Source organism: Equus quagga, chromosome 15 (assembly GCF_021613505.1).
Source record: "Equus quagga isolate Etosha38 chromosome 15, UCLA_HA_Equagga_1.0, whole genome shotgun sequence".
Taxonomy (NCBI): domain Eukaryota; kingdom Metazoa; phylum Chordata; class Mammalia; order Perissodactyla; family Equidae; genus Equus; species Equus quagga.
Genome location: NC_060281.1, coordinates 48,406,459 through 48,412,791, shown reverse-complemented (window position 1 = coordinate 48,412,791; position 6,333 = coordinate 48,406,459).

Below are 6,333 nucleotides of genomic sequence, written 5' to 3'. Positions count from 1 at the left end.
TACTTTCACTTCAAAATGAGGCATCGTTGCCTTGGCTGGGCACCTGACAGTCCAGCCTCTCTGGGCCCACCACGCAGGCACGTATTTCTGAGGCCCCTCATCTGCCTGGGATCTTACCTGAGAAGTAGCCAATCCCAGGGCTTCTATTACTTCTCTACTTTGGGGAAGCAACTCCCTTTCCCCTCTTGTTACCTTCAAAGGCAACCCTTTCGCTCCTGTCCTGCCTCAGGGACTCCTAGAATAATTGTATTAGTGAGTTTGAGCTGCTAAAACAAAACGCCATAGACTGGGGGGCTTAAACAACAGACATTTGTTTTCTCACATTCTGGAGGCTGGGAAGGCCAAGATCAAGGTGCAGGCAGATTTGCTTCCTGGTCGGGGCCCTCTTCCTGGCTTGTAGACGGCTACCTTCTTACTATGTCTTCACATGTCATTCCTCAGAGTGCTCAGAAAGAAGGAGCTCTCCCGTCTCCTCCCGTTCTTAGGGACATTAATCCCATCATAAGGGTCCCAACAGCATGACCAAATCTAAATCTAATCACCTCTCCAAGGCCCCATCTCCAAATACCATCACCTCAGGGGTTGGCACTTCAACATATGAATTTTAGGGGGATACCATCAGTCATGACAATAATATATGCAACAAAACTCAGGTTTTTGTAAATGACAGGAGTGTTGTTGTCTCTTCACTGACAGAAATGGTATGGGCCCAGCTCCTTGCTTGAAAAAAGGATGGAAAGGTAGAAATACAAGGAACAAAATTCGAGGTAATATCTCAGGAAATAAATCACCCATGTATTTTACAGCTTTTCTCATATGGCTGTATTTTGCTGTTATTTAGCTCTTTATTTGGATCAATTTTTCAACTCAACCATGTTGTATGTACCTTAAGTCCAATAAGTAGGTTTTACATGTTTTATTCCTCTGTGGCACTTAGCAGAGGTGTATGATCAGAGAAAGCATTTGTGAGTGTTTGCTGAATGACAAGAAATGAATGTTCTCCAAGACTGCCTAGCGTATTACCCAGGGGCAACCCTATGTGGTGAGGAGTCTGTGGTTCTCATGAGTATAACATTCCAACCATTGCCACACACACACACACACACACACACACACACACACACCCCTCTAAGGACACATAAATAAATAAGGACTTCAAAGTCACAGGAGAGTTTCTTATTTTGTATGCTATTTCCTTTTCAGTATTAGGTGATGGAGAAATTGGTACTTATTACCACTGCAAAGGTTCTAATTTGCTGTATGAATTTCACACAGGAAACCTGCCCAATAAAAAACTTATCAGAAATTGCAGAAAGACCGTGCTCCCTTGAGGCCACATTTCCAAAGGTTGCTGCCGTTGAGAGCCAGGAGGAAGAATAAACTGAATGTCTTTATCACCACTATCACCAGGCAAAGCTATCAGATCCCCTTCTCTTCCACATAGGCACACACGGATACATAGATGCATATATAGGCTGACTAGAATCCTAAATTGAGGCTGTGTGAAATTCCTATGGCTGCTGTAACATATTACCACAAAGCTGGTGGCTTAAGACAACAGAACTATATTCTCTCATGCTTTTGGAGGCCATAAGTCTGAAATTAGTGTCACTGGGCTAAAATCAAGGTGTCAGCAGGGCCCACTCCTTCCAGAGGCTCTAAGCTCTAGGCTCCATCCCCGGCCTCTTTTAACTTGTGGTGGCTCCAGCATTCCTTGGCTTGTGGCTGCATCCCTCTGATCCTCACTGTCAACATCTTCAAACCTCTCTCTGCTCTGTCTTCGCTTTGTCCTCTGTGGGTGTCAAATCTCCTTCTGCCTCACTCTTATAAGGATACACGTGACTGCATTTAGGGCCTATGGGATAATCCAAGATAATCTCTCCATCTCAAGACCCTTAACTTAATCACATCTGCAAAGCCCCTTTTTTTTCCACATAAGGTAACATTCACAGGTTCCATGGATTGGAACATGGATATCTTGTAGAGGCCACTTTTCAGCCTACCGTGGAGATGTTCTTATGACCAACCCTGGAGTGCCCCCATGGTAATTATTAATGAGATTATCCAGCGTGTAGACTATTTGAGCTTTTGCTTTTCTTCTCCATTTTTCTCTGGCCTTCTTTTTTGGTCACATTAGGCCCTAGGAATTGGGAGACGAAACTCAAAGGATTCAATTTAACAATTAACAACTCTGGTGAAGGATTGATGAAGAGTTTCGTTAATTGACTAAAATGAACAGAATATTACCTGGGCTTTGTTTATTCCCTGCCCAATTGAGTTCAGATAATCAAAAATCAATGATATATGTACAATAGAAAACCCAGAGGTAGACCAAAGAAATTTTCTACTTTCTTTGTGCATTTTCTTTGGGTTTTTATACTGCTAGTTTAGCAAATTGCAAATTAATGAGCCTTAGAGAAGGAGATTATGAAATATTGACCTAAGAGGCAGGTTCTGTTTCTGACTATTTACTCTGGCCAGTCACTTAGCTTCACTGTGGGAAGTTTGAAAAATGAAAGGAATGATCATATTTATTTTCTTTACATTGCATTAGGATTCTTTAAAGATAATGGGTGTAATGGATTCAGATTCTTTTTGTACAAAAGGTCTAGAAAATCAAATATGCTAAGTGCTTTTGTGTTTCTAATGAAATATTTAAAACTGGGTTTAAATATTTGTAAATTAATTCATTCATTTATCTGTTTATTCAGCAACTATTTACTCAGTGCCAGCCATGTGTCTGCCACTATTCTGGTTGCTGGGTACCTTCAAAGCCTGAATGTGCCTTGTAGTACTCATAAAGCATAGCTTAAAGATTAGGAGAATCTAATTTAATTAAAGCAAGTTGGTTTGCACTCCTAAGAAGATGGGTGTTAGAGAAATCTGAGTCAATATTAGCCTTTACTTGCTCCTTCGAGTCCCAGGCAGCACTAGCAGCAGCGTGCTGCGTATACAAGTGCCTCTCCACTTCCTCCCAGCCTGGCTGCATCAGAAAATAGCTGTACGGCTGCCGTACTCAACCAACCAGGGTGGAGACTGGGAGGCATGCCTTTGGAAGGTTAAAATGTGTGTTTCAACAGCCCCACGTGAAATAAAGATCTGATCAATTAACCAATTGATTAAATCAATGAAAAAGCCAATCAAAATTATCCTAATTCTGGAAATGATTTTTTTACCTAAATAATCCACCTTAACAGTCTAATACGTCAATCAAGTGCATAGTTGAATTATCAAATTATCAGTTTAACTAAACCTATGTGATTTAGTGCTATGTAGATGCGAACTCAAATTCTGTACAGATGTAGGCTCCCTTTCTTCTGTACCTCCATCATGACCCCACTTCGTACGCTTATAATTTTTATTATAAATAAATATCTATTCTGTTGAGAAACATTTCTTTATTAAAACTCTATTGACATTTGTCTATATTAGGATGGTTGACTTTCTTAATTGCTTTGGTATGCACTAAAAAACAAGAAGCAAGTAAATGTAACTTAAAAAAAAAATAAGAGCTAGCAATTGAGAGGAGGGTTAGGGATGACATTTCATCATCCTGGTATTGACAGTGTGTCTGACCCAGAAAACAGGAGTTCGCTCCTTCTGTTTAGAGTGACTAACTATGTTTTGTCAGGCAAAACTGCCTACTCATTCATTGATTTCTTCTCTTCCTGTTAAAAAAAGATGTGAATATTGTATTTAACTCAAGTATAATTTTTAAGTATCAAGACAAAAATACTAAGGCATCACCTTGACGTTTGCAAATTCAAACACTCTACTTTTTATCAAGAATTTAACATTATCAAAATTGAGTGAATGGTTTTTACCTATTTGTTCACATGTGTTTAAGAAAACCCTTGGGTCCTTGAGGGTATTATGCTGAGTGAAATTAGTCAGAGGGAGAAAGTCAAATACCATATTCACTCACAAGTAGAAGATAAAAACAACAACAAACAAAGGCAATGGAGATTGGATTGGTGTTTACCAGAGTGGAAGTTGGGGAGGAGAGCAAAAGGGGTGATTAGGCTCACATGTGAGGGGAAGGACTATAATTAGTTTTTGGGTGGTGAACATGATGTAATGTACACAGAATTCAAAATATATTACGATGTACATCTGAAAGCTATATAATGTTATAATCCAATGTTACTGTAATTAATAAAAATTAAAAAAAATTCAAAAAAGAAAACCATTGGATACAAATAAGTATTCATTGGGACACAATTGTCAGTTACCAGCCTTTGACCATCTTCTTTTCCTTCCCCCCAAAATTTGTTTCTCTGAATTATTGGTCCGATGATAGTTTTATTATTTAGCTCAAAGGTGTTGGATCTAGGCTGTCCAGATGACCTGGCACAGCTGGGAAGGATTATACGCTGCTTTGATGTGACCGTGAGGGACAGTGGGGAGGATGCCAAGGGCTCTGTGGTTAAGCAGAAACGAGCAGACACTGGTTCTACCCACTGCTAATGACATGACCAGGGAAACTAGATTTACCCTTTCTGAACTGCCGATTTCTCCACTGTAAAATGTGGGTAGAGATCAGCACAGTGACCACTGAGTTGGTGTAGCGGGTCCAAGGAGATCATTTCCTAACATGCACAGTAAGCGCTCACTTCACAGGACTTCTCTGTAGCCTGTTCCTTCAGTCCCAACCAGCCCTCCACAGCCCTCACAGCTGTAAGAAGAATTAAATAGAAGTGGGCCTTGTGTTGGGCAGAAACCCTTTTTCTATCAGTTCTACAGTTTGTCTCTTGTTAATGCATGTGGGTTAATGTAGTGCAGGTTTTGACCTTTTCCTCTTGACTGTGAATTCCTTAAGGGAATGGATTTTGTCATGCTCATTGCTGTCTGGCCACCGTCTTACAATTTATAGTTGTTTCATAAGTGTATGTTAAAATGAAATGGAAAAAAGAGGATATAGAACCCACCAGAAGGTTGTTTCTCTTCCGAATATGAGTAGAGATGAATTTATGCATTCACGCATGCATCAAGCCATATTGAGTACTTTTTATGTGAAAGGCCCCCAAGCCCCTCTTACTGACTACAACACACTTCAAATATATAGAAACCTCCTGTTGAGCCCATGAGGAAAAAGAAACATAGCGTGTTGAATGACTACCTAAGATAATTCCGCTCCTTAAATGCCTTTTCCCTGCAAAACACTATCTATCTATATATGTGCATTTTCTTACCAGGACTCTCTCTCCCACTTGGGGAATGAGGAAAAGCCCCAGTCAGCTTCAGGTGGGATTTTCATTGTTTTGAAAAACTCATTCCTAACTTTCGTTGCCTTGAGGAACTCAGGAAATTCCTCTGTTGTTTGTGTTACTCTGTTTACCACATGTCTTTACTGTCTTCTCTGAAATCTTGCTTCGAATCCCTCAATGGTCTGTTTACGCCAGACTGTCTTTGCATTGGGTCCTCTGAGAGAGTAACTTACTTGCTGGCGAAACTGCCCTTTGTCCCAAATGATAAATAGTGGTAGTAATAATAACAGCAACAATAATATGGCTCACACTTACACAGCACTTACTATGCACTAAGGTGTTATTTGAATCGCTTTGCACTTCATAACTCACGTTCACCCCCGGAGGTGGGTACTATTATTCCCATTTTGCAGATGAGAAAATTGAGGTTAAGTAACTTGCTCAAAGCCCCACATCTTATAAGCAGTGGAGCTGGAATTTGAATCCAGGCAGTCTATCAGAATCAGTGCCTGTAACCAGCATGCTCTACTGTCATAGAGTACAATGAACACAGTGGATTGGCAACATTCAGAGCTTAATCTATATGCAGACAGGGCCTGCATATGCCAGTGGAGAAGTCCCTTAGACAGTACCAGGACTCTGTGAGCATCATCTAGCTCATCTATAAACCTGGAGGGAGTCCACATTTCTGCTGTACTGCCATGGTGCCTAGCATCAGCACTGTATTCAAGCATAGCCCGAGATACGGCTGTGTATATGTATGTCTGTATAGATGCTCAGTGAGTACTTGCAAAACGCAAAGACGTTATTAAATACAAAAGGGAGACAGCAACACCCTCATAGCTGTAACCAGTAGACCTCCGTCTTATGAGATGAGGAATTATTTTATAATGTCAATGTTGTTTTTCTTTATATCATTGTATGCAACGTAATATGGTGACATTTTCAAAGTGAGTTCAAGTCTTTGCTGCACAAAGCATATTACCCAGGACCCCTTTATTTACACTGGATTATTGTAGTTTAAGTTGGCTGCTGTCATAGTTTGATGCTCAGCCACTTGCAGTCTCAGTTAGCCAATATCAACTAAGAAGTTTGGAGTCAAAACGGAGATTCTTGTTTCCAATGT